The 26388-nt window shown below is 36.5% G+C and overlaps 1 protein-coding gene across 5 annotated transcripts in view; it reads left to right on the top strand.

The window, feature by feature from the left end:
- Positions 1 to 26388, top strand: part of SPAG16 (sperm associated antigen 16) — a 1158987-nt gene that overhangs the window by 819827 nt on the left and 312772 nt on the right. The window lies entirely within an intron of this gene.

Raw genomic sequence — 26388 nt, forward strand, 5'->3', positions numbered from 1 at the left:
TTGACCCCATTTTGTTCCTTGACTTTTAAAGAATTACCTTACATGATGAATTTACTTTCAGGTCTACCCAACCAGACATGTGGTCAACCTTGTCAGTAATACTACCATCTATTAGGAAGGAGGGTTTATTCTGCATTTGTCAGTTTTCCATAGAGGGGATGGAATGTGTGCTTTCTAGGATGAAAGTTTTAGAAGAATACTTGAGGCCTCTTTTCTAGGAACTCTTGTAGACACATCCCCCAAAGAGTGTGTGATTGGTAATCATCTGACTGGTAAGCTAAAGGAAAGAAGCTGTGCATACATGGGTCAGTCTTTATTCCTCTCCTGAGTTAAGCATGCAGTTTTTTGTTTTTTTGTTTTGTTTTTTTTCTTACTTACCAGGCCATAAGATAATTTTTTCAACTCTGCCAATGGCTATGTGGGTAAGTTTCATTCATGGAGAAAATACTTAGATTTGGGTTTCCAATCTACATACTCTAATTCATTTATATTCATAACAAGTCTCGTATTCTGATTTCTGTGTGATTCCAGTGATTTTCTTACCATTGTTTCTCAACTTATGAGAAGAAGAACCTCAAGAACAGACTCAACTAATTAACCTCCATTCATTCTGCTTTTGTTGCATATCTGACCTGGGGATCTGGGGATCTGTCCCCCAACAACTGTTTTTTTAAAAAAATAAATTCAAGTTTTTTTCTAGATTTGGGGGTACATGTGCGGGTTTGTTACATGTGTATGTTGCATGATACTGACATTTGGTGTATGAATCTTGTCACTCAAGTAGTGAGCCGTAATACCCAATAGGTAGTTGCTGTATCTTATTAGAGAAATGCACAAAGTCGTGCTTGTTGGATCCACGGTAATTATTGTAAACTCAGCTAGACTCTTATTATTGCATCCTTTTTAAAATTCCTAGTGTATGCTTACTATTGATGTCCTTCCTCATAGCGATTCCTACCTTTTCTATTCTACTAAAGCTCTTATACTAAATCCACATCACCCAGAATTTCAGTGAATAACTTCAGCTCATACAGTTTTGAGAAAACCATATAACATTTATACTCTTTATTTTCCCTTCACTTTAAAATGTATCTTTATTTTCTTTCATCTTTTCTTCCTTTGCATGGCTCCCTTAAGAATAACCATTCTTTTTCCCTCAGTACCTCTTCACATGGGAAAGACTGAGATTCTCAATCTCTCCCCTCTCTAAGACTTCATTTCATCAAGTCCTCTCATTTGTTTACATCTGTAACTTCTCCTTCCTTACAAAATAATGTCTCTGCCTAAGGACATGGTCATAACAAACAAAGCCAGGAACCAAACACAAAATCCTCGATTCTGTTACTCCTTGAAATGACTTTTTTGTTTTCCTCTCTTCAGCACATAATCCTTCAAAAAAAAAATCTAGATTTTATGAATTTTTCTCACACCTTACAACATGAACTCCCCCTAAACCAATGGAAATACCTCATTTATAATTCATCAGTAAAATCATAAAGAGCCGATCAACAGCTTTTGCTTTTCTCATGTTCAGTCTCTCTCCTTTCTTTCCCTTATCCAACCCACCAATGTTTTAGGCTTCAGATCCTTCTATAGATGACAATACATGGTTGTCACTGCCCCAACTTTATATGTACATTTACAATTATTCACCTAGGCTCTAACTCAGCAGGTCTCTCCCCCAGTTTCTCAGCTTACTCTTAATTCTCTACTTCAATAAATGACATGCTTATTTCCTAATACTCAGGCTCAAAATGTCAATGACATTTCATACATTCAGTTACTAATTTCTTCATCATTCATTATGTACCTGCTTCTTGCCAAGGAATATTTTATGTCCTGGAGATTACAAAGCAGATAAAGCAATATCTCTTTTCAATGAGCTTATATTATATTGGGGAAGAAGACTGACAAGTAAACAAATGTGGTAAGTGCTGTTCTAGAGGTAGCACTGAAAGACTATTAGAACACAAAGCAGAGAGCAATTCATGTCGTGTGAGGGAGTTAGAAGAAATGCTTCACAGAAAGCAGGTACTTTACTTCAGTCTTTAATAAGAACCGGGCAGTTAAAAATAGAGAAGGGAAGTCCAACAGGCTGGTAGGGCAGCACTTATAAAGTCAAAGTTGCATAAAGCCATGAGAAATTTGGTTTGACTGGAATATAAAAGCAAGAGAAAGTAGGATGAACAGGAATGAGTGAAAAGAGTTGTCATAATTAGCCAGACGTGGTGGCGCCTTCCTGTAGTCCCAGCTACTCGGGAGACTGAGGCAGGAGAATCACTTGAACCCAGGAGATGGAGTCTGCAGTGATCCAAGATCTGACATTGTGCCAATGCACTCCAGTCTGTGTGACAGAGGGAGATTCCATCTTAAAAAAAAAAAAAAAAAAAAAAAAAAAAAGAGTTATCATGAAAGTCTCCATATGTTGGTATCCTGAGTTAGTGATCAAAATTTTTTTTAGGGCAATGGTCCTAGCAACAACTTGGAGTGAGAAAAATAGAAAACTTTGATTATACTTCCTCAAATTACCAAATATAAAATCATTTGTTACATCTTGCAAATGTGTCCTTTATATTGCCTTTAAAAAATTTTCCCCTACTGTTTATATTCCACTCCCCCCATTCTGGTTTAGTAGCACATTCACTTTCCTTTGAATATTCAGACTACAAAAAGAACAATTCCAATCACGCCATTCACATAGTCATAAGCTGTCCAGGGCACTACACTATCTACCACACTGAAGGTCAGTTATTCATCATGACGTTGAAGGCTTTTCACAGTGAAATAGCTATCTAAGTATCTGCTAATATGATGTGGTCAGTGTCACAGTCAAACAGCACTTTTGCATGATATTTATACATGGCAGAAGCTTTTCCTCCCCTATATCTTTGATTTGTGTTTCTTTAATACCTTGAACACCATCTTCGCCCTCTGCCTTTTGAAAGCCGGTCCATCCTTAAAAATTTATTTTAAAATACATCTCCTTTTGAGATGAAAATTTTAAATTACTCCAAACGTATGTGATAGTTTCTTTATGCTTTCATGAAACATTTTACTTTTTCTATGTGACTTAAAAATTTATCTGATGCAGCCATCACACCACTTATTCCCATACAATGTAAACTTTCGACAGTGACACTACATGACACTGGCTTTCATTTTCTTTCATTTCATTTCAAAATATTGCCTTGCACAAAACTGTGTTAATTAAGGTTGTTACCAATTCCAGAGGTTACTACTTGTCTTTTTCCTGGAAACTTCAGAGTTCAAGATGGCTATATGTTTAGTCATGATAATTTATTATGTACCAAGCAAGAAGTAAGGACCTTAAAAACTATCCTCAGTTGCTGATATGGTCTGGCTCTGTGTCCCCATGCAAATCTCATCATGAATTGTAATCTGAGTTGTAATCCCCATGTGTTAGGGGAGGGACCTTATGGAGGTGATTAGATTATGAGGGCGCTCCCACCGTGCTGTTCTCGTGATAGTGAGTTCTCAGGAGATCTGATGGTTTTATAATGGGTATTTCTCCCCTTATTCCTTCTCTTGCTGCCTTGTGAAGAGATGCCTTCCATCATGATTGTAAGTTTCCTGAGGCCTCCCCAGTCATGTGGAACTGTGAACAATTAAACCTCTTTCCTTTATAAATTACCCAGTCTCCAGCAGTTATTCATAGCAGGATGAGAACAGACTAATGCAGTTGCCTGTATTTTTGATGTCTCCTCCCTACTCTACTGCCCCTAGAAGGCATTAAAAACAAGCAAATTGGATCAATCACATTTCAAACTTCGTGCTCATAAAGTGTCTTCAGGCACTATTGTACTGTATGAGGAAAAATAAAGGTACCTTCGGTGAAATAACTGACATTTTTAACTTTGCAATGCCAAATGAACAACATAATTTTGTTCTATTTTTTACTACTCAACTCACTGATGTCAAGTAGTTACTACCAGATTCAAAGAGAGACACTTTACCTCAAACTGCAATGTCAACACCTTCTTGTGGTTTTCGTTCTTAGATTCTATTATATGGTTTCTTTACTCCTTTACTCTTTATCAGTTCTGTCTTGATATGGTAGAGCCTCAGGCACTTTACTAATATATATCCTAAATATTTTTTCTTGATTCCATTATATAAAAGCTCCCATTCTTGCAACAAAATAACGACGAGAAATAAAGAGTTAAATGCAGATTTTTTTGCTATCTTAACTTTAAGGAAGCTATATAATAATGTAAAAAAATGTACAGACACACATATAGTGACCAAATAAAAGTAAGGTGTTCTTATGTAAAAAAGTGATGGATACCATTCTATTCTTCATTTTTTACTTCTACTGAACATGACAATAAACTATTAGCAAACATTGCAAATCGATTATGATATGGATGTTCATTCAGTTATTAAGTATTCATTATATCCCAGGAAACTGTGCAAGTTATTAAAGGTATATAGATAAGAATATATAAACATTTTTCTAAAGGATGTCACATGATAATAAATGTAAATCAGCAAAGGAAAGAGTGGAGGTGGGAAGAAATTGAGAAGTAATGTATGTTGGGAATTATAGGCGATTATTCTTTTTTTTTTTTTTTAAATTTATTTATTATTATTATACTTTAAGTTGTAGGGTACATGTGCATAACGTGCAGGTTTGTTACATATGTATACTTGTGCCATGTTGCTGTGCTGCACCCATCAACTCGTCATTTACATCAGGTATAACTCCCAATGCAATCCCTCCCCCCTCCCCCCTCCCCATGATAGGCCCCGGTGTGTGATGTTCCCCTTCCTGAGTCCGAGTGATCTCATTGTTCAGTTCCCACCTATGAGTGAGAACATGCGGTGTTTGGTTTTCTGTTCTTGTGATAGTTTGCTAAGAATGATGGATTCCAGCTGCATCCAAGTCCCTACAAAGGACTCAAACTCATCCTTTTTTATGGCTGCATAGTATTCCATGGTGTATATGTGCCACATTTTCTTAATGTGGAGAAATAGGAACACTTTTACACTGTTGGTGGGATTGTAAACTAGTTCAACCATTATGGAAAACAGTATGGCGATTCCTCAAGGATCTAGAACTAGATGTACCATATGACCCAGCCATCCCATTACTGGGTATATACCCAAAGGATTATAAATTATGCTGCTATAAAGACACATGCACACGTATGTTTATTGCAGCACTATTCACAATAGCAAAGACTTGGAATCAACCCAAATGTCCATCAGTGACAGATTGGTTTAAGAAAATGTGGCGATTATTCTTAAGTACCAAAAAGAGACAGAAAGCCAGAGGAGATGAGAGCCTAATTCCTATTGAACAGCAGGAATTAACCAGGGAATTAAAAGAAACTTCCAATTATAAGCTTGAAAATGGGAGTCAACAATTTCAGCATAAGTAAAATTTAGTGTGCCACCCAGACACTGGGCGCTATAGACAAAACAATGTCTAGACAAATCTTGCCCCTTTTTCTGAAGCTGAATAAAAATAAAACACATATGGAGACAATGAACAGGAAGAACATCTAGAAGATCTAGAAGAAAAATACTAAAAATAGTATTCTGCACAAATTAGAAAAATAAAATTGAAAAGATGCCATCAAGAAAATCTAAAGGACATTTACTTTAAAAGACCCGATATGTAAACAGAAAAGTATTTAAAATGCAGTGTGAAAAGGAAGAGGAATACAATTAAAAAATAAATTGAAAGGGTATTAACTATGTAATAGCAGATTTGATACAACAGTAAATGGGGTCGCTATGTGGAAGATTATTTTACAAACTTTTCCAGGGAGTGGAGAAAGAGGATGGAAGCACTCACATTATGCAAAGGAACAAACATGTTGGAAAACAATTAGATAAAAGATGGCAGTTATGGAGGTCTGTAAACAAAGAGCCATCACTGAGATGAATGGTATTCTGAAGAAAATGCAACTATACCTATTTCCAATGTTACTTAACGTCTGCATATGCAGTTTGAAAGAGCTCATCAGATACAGGTGAGAAAACCACACAGGAACAGGTTTTGTTGAAACCTGTTCCACAAAGTTGGGCACCTGCTCCCAGCACTCACAGCACTACCTTTATTCTAATAGATACATTCTAGAAGGGCATTTTAATTGAAAGAATAAAGAAAAATGTACAAGCTTACATGAAAAGAAAAACTACATTAGCCATACTGAACAATAAACAATTCACCTCAAAAATATGAAAGGCCAGGGCACAGCAAAGACAGATGTCTGACAAAATAGCACTCAATATTTGTTGAAAGAATAATGTTCTAGAAAAGTATAAATTAATAAAATTGAAAAATCAAAGAACAAGTAGAAAACTTGAATAGAACCATATCCAGGGGATAAACATTGAAACAACTGAAAAGATCTAACCTCTAAAACAGATGCTGGGACCAGATGGCTTTATGAATGAGTTCTCTCACCCTTCAAGTGACCCAATAATGCCAATAATGTTTAAACTATTCCAGGATATGAAAAATAGAATGATAGCCTGCTCATTGTATAAAGCTAGTATAATTTATATTATACTAGTATCTATATTTAGTATATTTATTATCTATATAATTATAGATATTTTTATAATTTTATAATTTATTATCTATATTAAATTATAGATATTAGTATATTTAGTATCTATATTAAGTATACTATATTTAGTATCACTGAATACTAAATGTGATACTAAAATATGGCAAAGAAAATGAAAGAAGTAAAAATGGCAGACCAATTTTACTTTGGTATATAGGTGTAAAAATAATATAATATTTGCAAACTTAAATCCAGCAGTATATTGAAATAACATCAGAATCAAGCATATTAAAGATTAACTAATAGATGCAAAATAGGGAATATATTAATATACTCTGTATCTATTCCATTCCTACCTTCTCAAACACTTCAACTGTAGAGTCCTTCATGGCAGAATAGGACAGAGGTTGTTTTTTAGGGCACTGCTGGGTCTTCTGTGCCTATCCTAGTATCTTGCCAAAGTAATCAATAAATCTCTGTCAGTAGGTGGAATGGAGAGTTTGTTGGAGGCTGAAGGGAGGCATTTGCAATAGATACAAGTAAAATTTAGCAAATTAAAAGTTCATAAATTTCCTCAACAGGGTATTTTTTACATTATGTACCAAAAGCCTTAGAAATTCACAATTTCTGAGCTAGTAACCCATTTTCTGAGAGTTTATTCTCAAGAAATAGTAAAGATCATATACAAACACTTTCATCATTCTCCTTGTTTATGATATAACATTTTCCCCTGACTTTCCTTTAAATGTTGCAAGTTTTCATAATACATGCCTAGGACCTTTCTCTACAGTGTTTCTAACCGTCTTTATCCTGGCCCATAGTTCAATTTACCATCTCTCACTGATGATCTACAAGTTTCGTCTCTCATTCTAACCTGTCTTCCAAGTTCGGAACACTATACGTAACAACATTGTTAGCATCCCCCCTACGCTTCGTTGTTTCAAAGACATCTTAGCACAGTATTTACAACATTGAACTTATGATCTTCTCTCCCAAAGTTTGCCATTCTTTGAGGTTCTCTAAGAAATTCCATCCAATTCTTCAAATTTAGGAGTCATCACTAAAATTTCAATCCATAACCCTCCCTAAATCCATCCATAAATCCCTTTACCATATGTTATCGATATAATATTCTAAATGGTTACTAAATATCTACTTCTCTTTAAGACCTCTACTACTTCTATCCAATGTCAAGTTTTGGGTGTCTGCTCATAAAGAGCAACTAACTAGACTCTCTACACATATGCCTGCCATTCCAATACACTGTTTACACTGCTATCCTAGAGATTCAATTTTTTAATGAGGAATATGGTCATTGATAACATATCTATACACGGGAATAAGCTTATACAAATAATAAAATATACATCTATATCCAAATCAATAAGTACTTTTGCAAAAGATCTATAAGGAGATATGAAGCGTGATGATGGTGATAAAGGAGAATAAACAAAGAAGGAAGTGGAAGAAGAAGATAAAGATGAAGAAAAAGAAGAATGATACTAAGAACAAGTAGAAGAAAGACTTTTAAAATAAATAATTATCTACAAATAATTTTAAACACAAAAAAAGATGAAATAACAGCAATATTCAATTTCTTCACAAACTCTGAGAAGCTCAATAAGTCTTTCAAAAGCAACCACTACCGGAAAATAGACTGTGATGATCAGATGTAGTGCCTCAGAGAGAAGCACCCTCACTGTATTTCATTAATACCGTTCAATCACAGTGTCAAGGGTCAAAGAAAAAAAGAGTATAATATGAACTGATCCAAGCAGAAGATAGAGTCAATAAACCAACCAAATAAAACAATGGGCTAGTGTGACATGGCTTTAGCACCAGATGTTGCTTGTACATAAAATATTCCCCTCAACCCCAATGTTCTTTGCATACTTTATTCCTTCTTATGCAGATCTCAGCTCAAATATAATTTTCTTACTAAAGCTTTGCATGAGTTCCAAACCCTGTGTAACATTGTTTCTAATATCCTAATTTTACTTTCTTAGTGTTTATCACAGTAATTATTTGCAGAGATGTTATTAAAGTCTGTTTCTTCTTCATTAGTCTTTGAGTCCTTTGAGAGTAAAAATATATACTCATATATCCACAGGGCCTGTAGAGTGCCTTAAAGGCATTCTATAAATATCTGTTGATGAGATGAATAAACAAAAAATGAGAACAAATAAATGAACAATCAAAAATTTCACCATACTAGATTATTACTTTTGGTTTAGTTTCTGAGTTTAAGTCTGTCTCGAGGTCATAAAATGTTGGCTACAATTAAATGTTTCATATATGATAAAAATAGAAAAAGGAAATCTGTGATACATAAAAACAAAATCCAAGTTTTTCCCTCTATTCCCTACTTCAGTCCCACTGAGCTAACCAGTGCTAATTAACAACGTGTATAAATTATTCCATTCCTTTTTCCTTGTTCATAATAATAATATATATCCAGACATTTGTTCTAAGCATTTTACATTTTGATTTCATTTATTTCTCAAAAATCTGTAATAAAACTACTAATACCACCCCATTTTGCAGATGGAAACACTGAAGTATGAAGATATTTAGCAATGTACCCAAGCTGGGAAACTCAGACAGCTGGTCAGAAACAGAGCCAGTATTCAAACAAATACTCATGATTTGGCACCAGAGTCCTGTGTGACTTTATGCTGGGTCTTTCTCAGTGTACACACTAACTTGCTATATATACCTGCATAACAGTGTACTGAGAAGCTTTCAATTAGTAATGTGTTTACAAAGCTGTTAGAACCATGCCTGGCATATAGTAAACACTTTTTCAGTGTATGCAATTATTGCTACAATGTTTATTTGTTTTAATGAGACAGAATCTTACTATACACGTTAGTCTATAACTTGCTTGCATTACTTAGCAATATACCATATGTATTGCATATTCTCCCTTGTTTTCTAATTTACTTATGCTTTTAAATATGTCTGTACACACATAGAAATCATTTTACAGAAATAGGTTCCTGTATGCTTGGAATCTCCTGTTTCCTACAATTCCTATCTTCTTCCCTTTATCCACTCTAAGGAACATATTAACAACCTGATCATAATGTGTTTTATGAAATATTATTGGTAATCCAACTGTACCTCCAAATTCAACAGAAAACAAAAAACATTTCCAAGAACAACAGCAGAAATCCCACAAACACACTCGCAGACTAGGTCCTTTGGTCATTGTTTGTACAATACAATACCTACTTCTGTGCATTTTGCTTTCCTCGTTCAAATGTATCTGATAGAAATAACTCAAAATCAACCAATAGGATTCTATTTTATTATTTTATTGTCTATGTGGTAGGTAAAGGAATAAGAGTTTATGTCAAAATTATTTTCTTGATGAGCAGTCACTTCATTTCCAGGTTTTTGCCACCATAAACGGTGCTGCAAAAACATACTCAGATATAAATTTACACATGCTGCTTTTATTGCAAGGTTAAGAAACACATCATTTTAAATGTTAATAGATGTTACCAAGTTGCTTTTCAAAAAGCCTGTGACAATTCACATTTCTATCATGAGTAAATGAAAGTACTCTCTTCCCCACATGACTGCCAACAGCAGGTGAATTGGTAGTTGTCACTTTATTTTGCATTTCACTGACTAGTGAGTTTGAAAATCTTTTCATACATTTATTGTCCATTTATATTTCCTTTTATGTGAGTGGCCTATTCATATCCTTTGTCTATGTTACTGTGAATATATATATATATATATCCCTTTATCTGTTTATCTGTCATCTGCATTGCAAAATTTTAACAAATCAATTTTTTTCCTGTTGTCTTATTTATTGTATCTTTTGCCATGGAAAAGCTTTATTTAAAATTTTGAGAATTAACTTATTCATATTTTATACTTATGCCAATTATTAACTTACTGCCTGTCAGTTTCATACCCAACCTTCTAAACTCAGCTCTGTGATCCTGGGGCTGAAATTGCAATTTCCATTTCTGTTTACCAGTGGGGTCCATGTTGAGCTCTGGCCACAGCGGGAGCTAAGGGAGATGGCAAGGCTGGAGGAGGAAGCCAGGATCTGGCCTTTTCTATGTACTCCTTGTCTACTTGCTGTGTGCCTCTGGTGGACTCCTGTGGCTTGATTCTTCATCCCAGCAGCTCTTTTTATGGCAGCAGCTAAATCAATTTGAATTTTTTTCAAACTCATAGAACCATCCTCATTGCACCCTCTTCAGAGATACTAACAGCACCCGAGGAGCATCTCATTTTAGAGGTTTGAGTTTAAGCCCTTCATGTAAGTCTTTTAAGATTTAATAACTCAAACTTTTATTTGACCCCTCTTCCTTAGGTATTGTAGTTGCTTGATACAGCTACCACCTCTCTGATCCTTTAGGGCTGTCTTTTAACACTTTCAGCTATCTAGTTAGTAATTATATATGTATATAAAATAGTTGTATCTTAAATTATATGTTTTGGAATAAATGATGTGGTTTTTCTTCAACAGTGATATAATAATTCATCAATTAATTGGGGTTATTTGTATTGTCTTAGGAAGTAATCTATTTGCTCTAGATTTTCAAATTTATTGCCATAGTAATGCTTGTATTTTCTTTTTTTATATGCTATTCCTTCTATACATTTTATTTAATCTCCTCTATCATTCTAATGTATATATATATTTCACTTGATTAAAATAATTGGATTATCTATATTATTGGTTTTGTGGGTGTGTATGTGTATATATGTGTGTATATGTATATGTGTGTGTTGTGTCCATGTATGTGTATGTGTCTATGTACGTGATTGTGTGCTTGTGCATGCGTGTCTATGGGTTGATGTTTGTACATGTATATGTGTGGGGGTTTTTTAAAGCCATATAGCACAGCATAATGATTAAAACATTTTGTGGTTGGTAAGAGAGTATAGCTATTAACTTAATGCTCTAGTGCAGAATTCACCAAACTTTTTTTAATAAAATCCTAGTTTTGCAGGCCTATAATCTTTGTCTCAACAAATTAACTCTGCTATTGTAATACCGAAGCATTCATGAACAATATACAAATGGCACACTCTAGGGTCACTCTCTGTTCGAATCTTTTTCCTCTATCCCATGACTTTGCCCAACTAACTTACCTTTTCGTGTCTATATCTCATCTTAAACATCACCTCACCAGGAGCATTCTATGTTTCTCTACTGGATCATTATTATTTAAGGTGTGGTCTGTGCACCAGGAACATCCAAATCACCTTGGGGCTTATGAGAAATTCAAAATCTTGGGCTCCATGCAGTGGTGTGTTGGAGCTGGTTCACACTGATTTGTGAAAGCAGAATATGCACAACTCTTCCCAAATCAGAGTTCAATGACATTGAGTTGGTAGCTTGAAATTGTCTACGGAGGGAATATTTACACCATGGCAGTTTGCAAATGCTACAAATGAGAGTGTTTTATTTCAGAAAACAAGAAAAACTTGTTTCTTGCACAGCATTGGCTTACCCCAGACCTACTGAATTGGAATCTGTATTTTAGTAAGATCTCTAGAGCATTTATATTAATATTAACATTAAAATTTGAGAAGCACTGCAGTGGATCATTTTTTCTCAAAGTATATGCTAGAATCACGGGGCATGCTAATTAAAATACAAATTCCTGAAACTCATGTGTACATAGACTCAGAACCCCTTTTCTTTTTTTTTTTTTTTTTTTTTGAGACGGAGTCTTGCTCAGTCACCCAGGCTAGAGTGCAGTGGCATGATCTCAGCTCATTGCAACCTCCGCCTCCTGGGGTTCCCGCCATTCTCCTGCCTCAGTCTCCTGACCAGCTGGGACTACAGGCACCCACCATGACGCCCGGCTAATTTTTTTTGTATTTTTAGTAGAGATGGGGTTTCACCGTGTTAGCCAAGATGGTCTCGATCTCCTGACCTCGTGATCCGCCCGTCTCAGCCTCCCAAAGTGCTGGGATGCAGACTCAGAACCTCTTTAAGTGGAGCCTCAAGAATCTTTTTTCTGTAAAAATATGCATTATAAACAAGCTTTCTGCCTGGTTCTTAGGCACCCTAAAGTTTGACAATTACTGTTCTACAACATCTGTACCCAGGGTATGCTTTACGTTCTAATTCATAGTGGAGCAGAACTGCAGAATCATAAAGAATTATTCCCAGGCCTTGAGACCTAATCACAGAACACATACAGTTTATATGGCTGAATTTTAGAATTGTAATGGACTAATGACCCTTTTATGCCTTCATTTTCCTCCTTTTAGAACAGGAATGTATACAGTGGTTATCCTGTGCCTGCCCAACAATGTATATTTGGTAACATGGGGGTAGATATTTGTCTATTTTAATTTCACAGATCAACAGATGGAGAGGAATGGAATTTAAGGAGCTATACTTAAACTACGGCCCAGGTGCATCATCCACACCTGGATCTAATTTAGGTGACAGGTTTCTGGCCCGTCGGGCTGATGCCAACTGTGTGAGACTTGTGAGAGGACTTGGGGAGGGCCTGCATGTAGGAGGACTTCTTCAGGACTTTCTAAGTTCCCTCATTTGCTTAATGATGGTTTCAGAATCATCAGGGTTGGAGTGTGGGGAGGATGATGAGGTGGAAGTTGAAAGTTCTTAGCACATTGGAAATCTAGTTCAGCACTTTGTAAAGTAACCATATTTTCAAAGCCAACCCCCTTCGTGGCGTTTATCGAAGTCCCTACATTGCTGGGGATCTCCCATGTGAAATTCACCTCTTGACAATTGTGTCTTTCTCTGGCAGGTGTTTTTTTATCTCTTTTCCCTAGCTCATCACATCTAGCAGAGAAAGCAGACACACACAGAAACCCCCTCCAGAAACCCTTTGTCCAGTTCAACTACTAACTCTTTCATATGCTCCACATGAAAGAAGAGCTTCAAATTCATCACACGTGTCTTTCATACATGGTGACTGGTGCTCTCTTTGGAATGTGGACTAGACTGTTGTCAGACTTAGCTCAAACTTTGGATTAAATATGCTATTAGCTCTAGTACTGTATTTGACACTTAGTTAATTTTAAAGAAATGTTTTTTGAGTGAAGGAAAGCCACCCATTATAAAACTGAGAATATTTTACATTTCAGGGTTTTTCCTTTCTGAATACATATTTTCATCCTACTTTACCAATGATCTTAACAATTAATGTATTATAGAAAAAAATGAAAACTTGTATTGCCTTCATAATTTGGGAAGTAAACACTATCATATAAAATATAGATCCTTAATGTGTGTAAAGTTTCAGTTATGCAAGATGAAAAAGTTGGAGATTTGTTGTACAACATTGTATTTTTGGTAAATAATATACAGCAGAGTTAAACATTTGTTAAGACAGTACATCTCTTGTGCTTTTCAACCACAATAAAATATTTATAACCCCTCAGAAACCTCGAAAAAATGACTGTTTCCACAGGGGGAAAAAAACTAATAAAAATAATAATAGTATATATATCCTAAAGCAGGCAGTAAAGTCAATAATAATGTAAAGCAATTTTCTGAATTTGGGAAAATTGAATTATAGAATGTAATGGTGAGAATAATTAATTGAATATATAACAGAAAAATGTATTTAAGTTTAGACTGTATTTGCTCTGAGATTTGATTCTTATTCCCTTTGGCTTACCAGGAGCAAGTGAGATTGACTCTGAACTTTAATATTTGTTTATATTAGTATATTAGTGTTTCCCTCTGACCATTATACTGTATTTCATTTGCATTATTTCCAGTGAATTTTATGATGCTGGTAGTTTTACACACAGAGGTTGGTTTTGCATGCAAAAAAATGTAGAATTTTTTTCAAGGAAAATATAATTCAGCCAACTACTTTGGTTCATTCAATGCTGCCTGTTTTACTCTGTTCCACCCAATCACTGTGTTGGACATATTGTGACAAAGGCTCATTTTCATCAAAAGAAATCCCTGGAGGGTTTGCTACTTCAATGAAATGAAATTCATTAAATAAAGTCTAATGTAAGGTGATTGGAATATATATATTGCAATACACATATGTATATAATTGCATTTTAGTCCATTCTTATGCTGCTGGGAGCATTTTTTTAAACCCTCACTTCTAAATGAAGAACCCTGCATGAAAGCTTTTTCTCTTTCTGAAAAACAGCTGGTTTCTTCAGCAATTCAACCTAGAACAAAGAAATCAAAAATACTACGTGCTAAAGCAGATCCACAGTAAAAATTTTGTAGAGGCAAGGCAAAGTAACATTAATAAATGAAGCTAATTAGACTTGATTTGCATATTTAACTCATCTTAATTACACAAGGATTCAGCAAACATTTTAAAAGCCGCAATCAATCTTTCACAGACATGGTTAGTTATTTACATGAAATAACAAAAACTAGGAGCTTTGTTAATGATTACTCTGTTTCTAATTTATATGCCAGTGAGATCATTTCAGTAAGAATAATGGAATATATTTTTTAACAACCTGTAAACCCATAAGGTTAAAATTCCAAAGAATTTTTTCACAAATATGTTTTTAAGAATTTCCGGAATATATGAAATGTTATATAAATTGTTCTTTTGTATTAAAATGGTTTACCTTGTTCAAATAAAAAAAGATCTTATAAAATTCTTTTGAGATTAATTTTTAAACTTGAAAACTAAGGTACTAGCTGTAATAGAGACAAGCAGCATCTAGTAGGTGATGAGTAGGAGAATTTTTTTCTCGCAGTTGGCATCAACTTTAATTCTGTTCGCTCTTGGATACAATTTGCTTTCTCATCTTTAATAGTACTTTTGACTGGTCACAGAATTTGAAATTAAATAGGGGGCACAATGGCATAATATAATTTATCTTTTTATCTTCAATGTTTTATTTAGAGAAGTTATTTTGTAAAAATATACACAAGAATGCTGCCTCTGTGTTGTGATGTGAGGGGCTGGCAGGTGCACTCGGAGTGGCTAAGTACAGAAGGTTCTGTGGACAGGAACGCAACCGTGCACAAAACTTTATGCTGTGCAGCTGTCAGATGGTTGTGGCATTCCATTATTAGGGCTCCATTTCTTAGAGTTTTTCTCCATGAGGGTCCTTTTATAACATCAAAAATCCTGGCCCTTTTGCTTGAATTACCTTGAAAAGGTGGAGGTCATGTGGTTAGGAAAGGAAAGCTGGTGAAGGGTGCATTTACCAAACTTGCAACGTGTGTGTGTGTGTGTGTATGTGTGTGCATTAATTTAAAAATATGTATTAAATGCTTCCCATGTGCTAATTCATCGTTGTGGTTATAATTATGAAGTGATAAAGACAGTGCACTAAACGTCATCTCTGCTATCATAGAGCTTGCAATCTGCATATTATGACTATGTAACTGTTAACATTTATTGAGTACTTACTTTGTCCCTGGCAGCAATCAAAGAACTTCACACCAATTAATTTGTTAAATCCTCAGAATGGCACTATCATGTAGATACTATATTAGTTATATTTTACAGATGAGAAAACTGAGGCTTAGAGTGTTCCAAGGACACAGTAGGCAGCAAAGCCCAAATTCAGACCCAAGTAGTTTCACTTCAGACACTGCGCTTTTAATCATTACATTATATGCTTGTATAATATCCAAGTCTGTTTAGATATATATTCAAATATGTAAAATATACAACTTTTCATTTTGAGACTGCATATAAGCCCAAAATAAATTCATGCAATGTATGTACAATACAATAAATAGTATAAAATAATGTCACAGTTTACCTTTTGCAGCCGGTTAATGCTCCAATGGCTATTGTATTGCTAAGACGTTTTATGAGTAGTGAAATAAAGATATCTGTAGCTCTTTGCAAGGGGTTGAATTGTGTCCCCTTAAATCTATATGTTGATGTCTTAATCCACAGTATCTTGGAAGGTGACTGTATTTGGAGATAAGGTCGATAAAGAGATAATTAAAGTTAAATGAAGTCACCGAATCCAATATGACTGGTGTCCTCATAAAGAGATTAGGACACAGATAGACCCAGGTGAAAGGCTATATGAACATACAGGGACATGACAGCCATCTACAAACCAAGCGGAAAGACTCATAATGAAACCAAGCCTGCCTAAACCTTGAACTTGGACTTCTAGCCTCTACAACTGTGAGGGAATAAATCCCTTTCATTTAAGTCACCCAGTCTGTGGCACTTTGTTATGGTAACTTTAGCAAACTAGTATAAACTTAATTGTGTCTAAGGATGAGAACACCACTCAATATCTGAAACCAAAAAGTTGAATGGATAATACATTTAAGTGTGAAAGAGTTATACTGGTCAGAGCTACCCACTGAGCAAATCCAATTGCTGATTTTATTTCCAGTTTTTGTGAAGAGTTTACTTTGGATTGTGTTGGTTACAGAGGCAGGAGTTGGTTGAAGTCAGTCTTAGAAAAGTAGCTTGTGTTGGTCAATGAGACTTGTTTTTTGCCAGTTACAGAAGTAGAATAAAGTTGATAATAGTGTTAGAAACATGTTCACTGTAGTGCATCCTGAGCCAGTTGGCCGACTTTCAAGTCGCATCTGTTGCTATTTGGCTTTTACAGGAATGTTCACTGAAGTTAGTTGTCATTGATCAGTTAGATAGGTTTAAAATCTGCTCTGATTGTTTACTTGTAAGCAGGGCTATAGCACTGTTGCTAATTGATTAGATGAGTTTATAACTAGTTCTGGTGTTTGTGACCATGGATGGAGAACACTGAGTCTTTTCCTGGGAGAGTGGTGACTTTTAAAATTCTCAGCAGCGAACAAAAATTAGTAAGTATAACAAGGAATAGAGAAAAAGCTACAGATTAATCTATAAATAATACTATCTCTTACTTGCATAGGCATTATGTTAATTGCTTTACATAAATTTCTCCCACTGTAAATGGAGATTTAAAATATTTCCAAGTTCCTGTGGTAGAGATTAAAAGAATTGCTATATGCAAAGTATTTAGTATAGTGTTTATGCAAATAAGAGATAGTATCAATAGTTTTCCAATAAGCTGAGTTTTAAACTTTGCAACTTCACTCAAATATCACATTCTTAACCACCACAATAATAATAAAATGCATATATATTATGGTTTCATCTATATGAACTGAGGTAGACACACGAGACAGTGAGGAAAGGTGATTGTATATATATGGACTAGTTCATGAAATATACAACAAACATGATTTATGGTAGTTGCCTCTGGAGGTGGCCTAAAATGGGAGACTAACTTTTCATTGAATAGTGTTTTGTAATATTTGACTTTACAATCATATTTGTATATTTCCTTTCTCAATAAAATATAGTTAATAAAAATTGTAGGGATGTTTTTAGTAAGAAGGACATGAGGGAATGTTTTGGAATACCAGAAACATTTCATATCGTAATCTGAATAAAAAATTACACAGATATATGCACAGTTAAAAATGTATTGAGGTAAGCCCCTAAGATTTGTGCATTTTAGTGTATGTAAATTATATGTAACTGATATGCTTAGGCTCTGTGTCTCCATCCAAATCTCTCAAATTGCAATCCTCATAATCCCCATGTGTTGAGGGGAGGTGATTGGATTGTGGGGGCAGTGTCCCCCATGCTGTTCTCATGATTGTGAGTTCTCACGAGATTTGATGGTTTTATAAGCATCTGGCATTTTTCCTGCTTGCACTTCTCTCTTGCCTGCTGCCATGTAAGACATGCCTGCTTCCGCTTCTGCCATGATTATAAGTTTCCTGGGGCTTCCACGGGAACTGAACTGGGAGTCAATTAAACCTCTTTTGTTTATAAATTACCCAGTCTCAGGTATTGCTTTATAGCAGTGTGAAAATGGACTAATAAAATCACTAATATAAAAATTGATTTAACATATCAAAAAGGCAGTTTTTTTTTGTTTTCTCTGACATTTAGTTTATATTGTTTAACTTTTAGGTTCAGGAGTACATGTGCAGGTTTATTATATAGGTAAATTGCATGTCATGGGGATTTGGTGTACAGATGATTTCAAAACCCATGTAATAAACATAGTACCTGATAAGTAGTTTTTCAATACTCATCCTTCTCCCACCTTCCACCCTCATGTGGGCCCCGATGTCTCTTGTTCCCTTCTTTGGGTCTATGTGTACTCAATGTTTAGCTCCCACTTAAATACCAAAACATGTGGTATTTCGTTTTCTGTTCCTTGTTGCTATGTTAGTTCACGTAAGATAATGACCTCCAAGTCTATTCATGGACCTGCAAAGGACATGATCTCGTTCTTTTTTATGCCTGAATAGTATTAATGGTGTATATGTAGCAGTTTTATTCTTCATCCAGTCTACCATTGATGGGAATTTAGACTGATTTCATGTCATTGCTATTATTAATAGTGCTGCAGTGAACATATGTGTGCATGTGTCTTTATGGTAGAAAGGCATTTTAAAATCTAGCCTTGGAGAAAAATAAATGCGTCAAGTGGACTCACTTCATATTTTTGTCTTAAATTGTTTTCAAAAGCATATGAAATTCATTGATTAAGTAAGTCATTACAATGAGAAAGGACATTTGTAAGCATTAGCACTTTAATGATTTTAGTGATGATGTGCTTGGCTACTTATCTTATGATTTAATTTTGGTCTATTTTTTAAGAGTTTTTAAAGGTTTTTTGGTCTTAAATATGACTTTTGATAAGTATTATTTAATTTTTTTCAAATTTTCACATGACACTATTGGCACTTAAAAGACTTTTACTATTTTGAGGGAACAAGAGTAATCTTTATACATAGGGTTCATGGTCAGTCAGGCTAGGCTAGCTTGTGTTACGGTAACAAACAACCTCCAAATCTCACAACATGTGTATCTTGCTTCAGTTCTGTGTCCTTCATGGGTTGGAAGGTAGGTGTGAGGGGATTCCTGCCCATCTTCCCGGGGATCCAGGCAGATCTCTCAGCCATGACTTTGAAGGTTGTTTGTTTTTGCCAGGGGGAAAAGGGATTCCTGGAGGGCATTTGCACCTATCGTTAACTGCTGAAAATGTGGAGTTGGGGAGAACCCCAGAGGAGTATTCCACGTCATTTCCACTTACCACTCTTAAGCCAGAGCTCATTGCATGGTCTCTCATAAGCCCATGGAGGGTTAGGAAGTGCACATCTACCCAGAAAGGAGGAATATTGGACAGATTTGGCAAATGGCCTCACTCACTCCATCTTCTTGCACATAAAGGGCTAAGGGACTTTGGAATCAGACAAAACTGGGTTAGTGTCACGGCTCTGGCACTTTTTATTTGTGGATTAAATGCCACTGTTTTCATCTCTAGAATATGAATTACAATAGCACTTATCTCCTAGCATTGCTGTGAGGATTAAATATGATAACAACTATCAAACACTTAGTATAATGCTTTAGGTATGTAATACACACTCAATGAATGTAAAGCTGCATCCTCCACCAGGAATCACCATTTCCCTGTAGTTGTTTAAAATGTTAATAGGCAATGGAAAAGTCAATGGGTGAATATGCTCCTGGGTTAGAACTACAATGAAGCAAAGGTGTTGGGGAATAAGACAGTGCACGCATTTCATGTCATGACTGATCAGGATGAAAATAAATATTGAGAAGACTAAGCTATTTGTCCAATAATAAAGCATATCTGGTGAGGGTATTTTTTGGGGTTTTTTTTTTTTTTTTTTTGCAATTTCATTTATAATTTCCATGTAATTATGCTTACTTTTTCATTCAATAAGTTTATCGTATCTTACCAGAGCTGTCTTAGGCCTTGGGGATGATAAGATGAAGGAGATGAGTTTCTCTTGTGGAGCGTAATTCTAGAGGCAGGAGACGACAATAAACAGGGAGAAAAATTCATGAAATAATTTTGTTAACAAGGACTGATATGAAGGAAACAAAATGGGGTGACCCATTTGTCAAGTATTGGCATCTGGGAATATAGTTGAACCCTGAAATATCAAGGATGTGACACAGTGGAAGCTCAGTTCTCATTCATGGACTACCCAATTGTAAGGTCCCGAATGTCGGCTTTTCTCCTTGTGGTGGTTGAGAAACCCAGGTTCCTTCCAGTTTATTTATGCTGCCTCATCATCTAGAGCCCTTCTGCATACAGCCGGCGAAGAAGGGAAAATAAGGAGTCTGGCAGATTATGGGGGATATTTTTTAAGGGCCAGGCCTGTGTTGGACTTACTTCACAACTGCCTGTGTTAGCAATGGAAGAGATCCAAGTTACCCTAAGGTACCAACGGCGAATCCGTAGGTGTCTGGAGCAACTTCAGCCTTTGCCTCCTCAGAAGAAAGAATTCGACTGAGGGGCATAAAGCAGAAAAAGAGACTGAGGCAAGTTCCGGAGCAGGATTAGGATTTTATTTTAAAAGGCTTTAGAACAGGAAAGAAAGGAAAATTCGTTTGGAAGAGACCCAGGCGGCTTCCTGAAGGATCAAGGAAGAAAAGAGAGCAAAAAAGGGAGGACTTTAACCTTGATGCTAGGACTTTATCGGCTTACCTCTTTCCCATGATTCTTCTCGTAGGGTGGGCTTCCCGCATGCGCAGTGCTTTCCTTACCCTTTGGAATTGAGCACAGGCATGCAGTGTGTTTAGGGAGGTATATGCATGCCCGTCTGAGGCTTTTTCCTTTCTCCAGTGGTGTGTGCCCCCAGAATGTCATACTTCACCATTTTGTCTCTTAACACACATGCCCAAGAAGCTACTTCTCCCTGGGGCCTGCATTCAATGAGCACTTTAATGTTAACAAGTGTGGACCATCAGGAGATTGTCTCTCTCTCTGGCTAATAGGTTAAATATCATTTTTAGAGAGGCAATATCACGGAACCATCACTCAACATTTCTAGTGGGTGATGGGAGAGGCTTCTCCTGCCCAGCTCCTGCCTAACTACTTATGGCACCTGCATTTCACTGAGCAGAACTCAGTCACATGGCCACACCTGACCTCTAGTCTGGCTGTGTGCCCAAGAGGAAAAATAAAAGTGTTTCATGAAACAGTTTCTGCTCCTCTAATCACTGGTTGTAAGAGAGAGGTCAGGAAATTAGATCTCAGACAGCATGAAAAAGGTTGTGTTTGAATTGAAAGCAGCATGGGAAGGATAAGGACATGTGTATATCTAGATGAGAACATCTGCAAGAGAGGAAACAGAAAGCACAAAGGTGGGAGCATTCCGGGCCATTAGCAAACAGGAAGGCCAGTGTTACACCTGTATGTTCTTGTATCTATCTGTACTTAGTTATCCTGACAGTACAAAGGAGGTTTCTGGATGAGATATCAAACCATTTACTCACAGAGAAGACTGTTTATTTTCTATTCCTCAATTCCTTATGTGGGGGGCAGCACGGCTGGGTGAGAACCGGGTATACCTTGTGGGTCCAGGAGGAAAGGGGTTATGGACCACTAGAAAGGAAACCACAAACCACAAAATTCAATTTTCCTTCTTCCCTCTGGGGAGTGGGGGTTGGAGGGAGAGAGGGAAACAGAGAGAGAGAGAGAGAACAGTAAAGAAACCTTTGCTCTGAAATCTAAACAAATCTTCCCAAAATGAAGGAAAGCAACTGGGCTTGCAACCCTTGGATGTGAAGGAATGCCTCAGGGTGAGATGTCCCTGTATCTCTCCAAGGGTCTCTATCTTTAGGGTTGCTACTCAGTCATTCTTTAAATCCAGTGCCAAAACTCTGCTTAGAAAGCCCTGACCATCGGGTTACCCACAAAGGGAAGCCCATCAGACTAACAGCAGATCTCTCAGCAGAAACTCTACAAGCCAGAAGAGAGTGGGGGCCAATATTCAACATTCTTAAAGAAAAGAATTTTAAACCCAGTATTTCATATCCAGCCAAACTAGGTTTCATAAGTGAAGGAGAAAGAAAATCCTTTACAGATAAGCAAATGCTTAGAGATTTTGTCACCACTAGGCCTGCCTTACAAGAGACCCTGAAGGAAGCACTGAACATGGAAAGGAACAACCGGTACCAGCCATTGCAAAAACATGCCAAAATGTAAAGACCATCGAGGCTAGGAAGAAACTGCCTCAACTAACGAGCAAAATAACTAGTTAATATCATAATGGCAGGATCAAGTTCACACATAACAATATTAACCTTAAATGTAAATGGACTAAATGGTCCAATTAAAAGACACAGACTGGCAAACTGGATAGAGTCAAGACCCATCAGTCTGCTGTATTCAGGAGACCTATCTCACATGCAGAGACATACATAGGCTGAAAATAAAGGGATGGAGGAAGATTTACCAAGCAAATGGGGAACAAAAAAAAGCAGGGGTTGCAATACTAGTCTCTGATAAAATAGACTTTAAACCATCAAAGATCAAAAGAGACAAAGAAGGCCATTACATAATGGTAAAGGGATCAATTCAACAGGAAGAGCTAACTATCCTAAATATATATGCACCCAATACAGGAGCACCCAGATTCATAAAGCAAGTCCTTAGAGACTTACAAAGAGACTTAGACTCCCATACAATAATAATGGGAGACTTCAACACTCCACTATCAACATTAGACAGATCAACGAGACAGAAAGTTAACAAGGATATCCAGGAATTGAACTCATCTCTGCAGCAAGCAGACCTAATAGACATCTATAGAACTCTCCACCCCAAATCAAAAGAATATACATTCTTCTCAGCACCACATCGCACTTATTCCAAAATTGACCACATAATTGGAAGTAAAGCACTCCTCAGCAAATGTACAAGAACAGAAATTATAACAAACTGTCTCTCAGACCACAGTGCAATCAAACTAGAACTCAGGACTAAGAAACTCAATCAAAACCGCTCAACCACATGGAAACTGAACAACCTGCTCCTGACTGACTACTGGGTACATAACGAAATGAAGGCAGAAATAAAGATGTTCTTTGAAACCAATGAGAACAAAGATACAACATACCAGAATCTCTGGGACACATTTAAAGCAGTGTGTAGAGGGAAATTTATAGCACTAAATGCCCACAAGAGAAAGCAGGAAAGATCTAAAATTGACACTCTAACATCACAATTAAAAGAACTAGAGAAGCAAGAGCAAACACATTCGAAAGCTAGAAGAAGGCAAGAAATAACTAAGATCAGAGCAGAACTGAAGGAGATAGAGACACAAAAAACCCTCCAAAAAATTAATGAATCCAGGAGTTGGTTTTTTTGAAAAGATCAACAAAATTGACAGACCGCTAGCAAGACTAATAAAGAAGAAAAGAGAGAAGAATCAAATAGACGCAATAAAAAATGATAAAGGGGATATCACCACTGACCCCACAGAAATACAAACTACCATCAGAGAATACTATAAACACCTCTACGCAAATAAACTAGAAAATCTAGAAGAAATGGATAATTTCCTGGACACTTACACTCTTCCAAGACTAAACCAGGAAGAAGTTGAATCCCTGAATAGACCAATAGCAGGCTCTGAAATTGAGGCAATAATTAATAGCCTACCAACCAAAAAAAGTCCAGGACCAGATGGATTCACAGCTGAATTCTACCAGAGGTACAAGGAGGAGTTGGTACCATTCCTTCTGAAATTATTCCAATCAATAGAAAAAGAGGGAATCCTCCCTAACTCATTTTATGAGGCCAACATCATCCTGATACCAAAGCCTGGCAGGGACACAACAAAAAAAGAGAATATTAGACCAATATCCCTGATGAACATCGATGCAAAAATCCTCAATAAAATACTGGAAAACTGGATTCAGCAGCACATCAAAAAGCTTATCCACCATGATCAAGTGGGCTTCATCCCTGGGATGCAAGGCTGGTTCAACATTCGCAAATCAATAAACATAATCCAGCATATAAACAGAACCAAAGACAAGAACCACATGATTATCTCAATAGATGCAGAAAAGGCTTTTGACAAAATTCAACAGCCCTTCATGCTAAAAACGCTCAATAAATTCGGTATTGAGGGAACGTACCTCAAAATAATAAGAGCTATTTATGACAAACCCACAGCCAATATCATACTGAATGGGCAAAAACAGGAAAAATTCCCTTTGAAAACTGGCACAAGACAGGGATGCCCTCTCTCACCACTCCTATTCAACCTAGTGTTGGAAGTTCTGGCTAGAGCAATCAGGCAAGAGAAAGAAATCAAGGGTATTCAGTTAGGAAAAGAAGTCAAATTGTCCCTGTTTGCAGATGACATGATTGTATATTTAGAAAACCCCATTGTCTCAGCCCAAAATCTCCTTAAGCTGATAAGCAACTTCAGCAAAGTCTCAGGACACATAATTAATGTGCAAAAATCACAAGCATTCTTATACACCAGTAACAGACAAACAGAGAGCCAAATCATGAATGAACTTCCATTCCCAATCGCTTCAAAGAGAATAAAATATCTAGGAATGCAACTTACAAGGGATGTAAAGGACCTCTTCAAGGAGGACTACAAACCACTGCTCAGTGAAATAAAAGGGGACACAAACAAATGGAAGAACATACCATGCTCATGGATAGGAAGAATCAATATTGTGAAAATGGCCATACTGCCCAAGGTTATTTATAGATTCAATGCCGTCCCCATCAAGCTGCCAAAGAGTTTCTTCACAGAATTGGAAAAAACTGCTTTAAAGTTCATATGGAACCAAAAAAGAGCCCGCATTGCCAAGACAATCCTAAGGCAAAAGAACAAAGCTGGAGGCATCACGCTACCTGACTTCAAACTATACTACAAGGCTACAGTAACCAAAACAGCATGGTACTGATACCAAAACAGAGATATAGACCAATGGAACAGAACAGAGTCCTCAGAAATAATACCACACATCTACAGCCATCTGATCTTTGACAAACCTGAGAAAAACAAGAAATGGGGAAAGGATTCCCTATTTAATAAATGGTGCTGGGAAAATTGGCTAGCCATAAGTAGAAAGCTGAAACTGGATCCTTTCCTTACTCCTTATACGAAAATTAATTCAAGATGGATTAGAGACTTAAATGTTAGACCTGATACCATAAAAATCCTAGAAGAAACCCTAGGTAGTACCATTCAGGACATAGGCATGGGCAAAGACTTCATGTCTAAAACACCAAAAGCAACAGCAGCAAAAGCCAAAATTGAGAAATGGGATCTAATTAAACTAAAGAGCTTCTGCACAGCAAAGGAAACTACCATCAGAGTGAACAGGCAACCTACAGAATGGGAGAAAATTTTTGCAATCTACTCATCTGACAAAGGGCTAATATCCAGAACATACAAAGAACTCAAACAAATTTACAAGAAAAAACAAACAACCCCATCAAAAAGTGGGCAAAGGATATGAACAGACATTTCTCAAAAGAAGACATTCATACAGCCAACAGACACATGAAAAAATGCTCATCATCACTGGCCATCAGAGAAAGGCAAATCAAAACCACAATGAGATACCATCTCACACCAGTTAGAATGGCGATCATTAAAAAGTCAGGAAACAACAGGTGCTGGAGAGGCTGTGGAGAAATAGGAACACTTTTACACTGTTGGTGGGATTGTAAACTAGTTCAACCATTATGGAAAACAGTATGGCGATTCCTCCAGGATCTAAAACTAGATGTACCATATGACCCAGCCATCCCATTACTGGGTATATACCCAAAGGATTATAAATCATGCTGCTATAAAGACACATGCACACGTATGTTTATTGCGGCACTATTCACAATAGCAAAGACTTGGAATCAACCCAAATGTCCATCAGTGACAGACTGGATTAAGCAAATGTGGCACATATACACCATGGAATACTATGCAGCCATCAAAAAGGATGAGTTTGTGTCCTTTGTAGGGACATGGATGCAGCTGGAAACCATCATTCTTAGCAAACTATCACAGGAACAGAAAACCAAATACCGCATGTTCTCACTCATAGGTGAGAACTGA

The sequence above is a fragment of the Macaca mulatta genome, chromosome 12 (genome assembly GCF_049350105.2).
Source record: "Macaca mulatta isolate MMU2019108-1 chromosome 12, T2T-MMU8v2.0, whole genome shotgun sequence".
NCBI lineage: Eukaryota > Metazoa > Chordata > Mammalia > Primates > Cercopithecidae > Macaca > Macaca mulatta.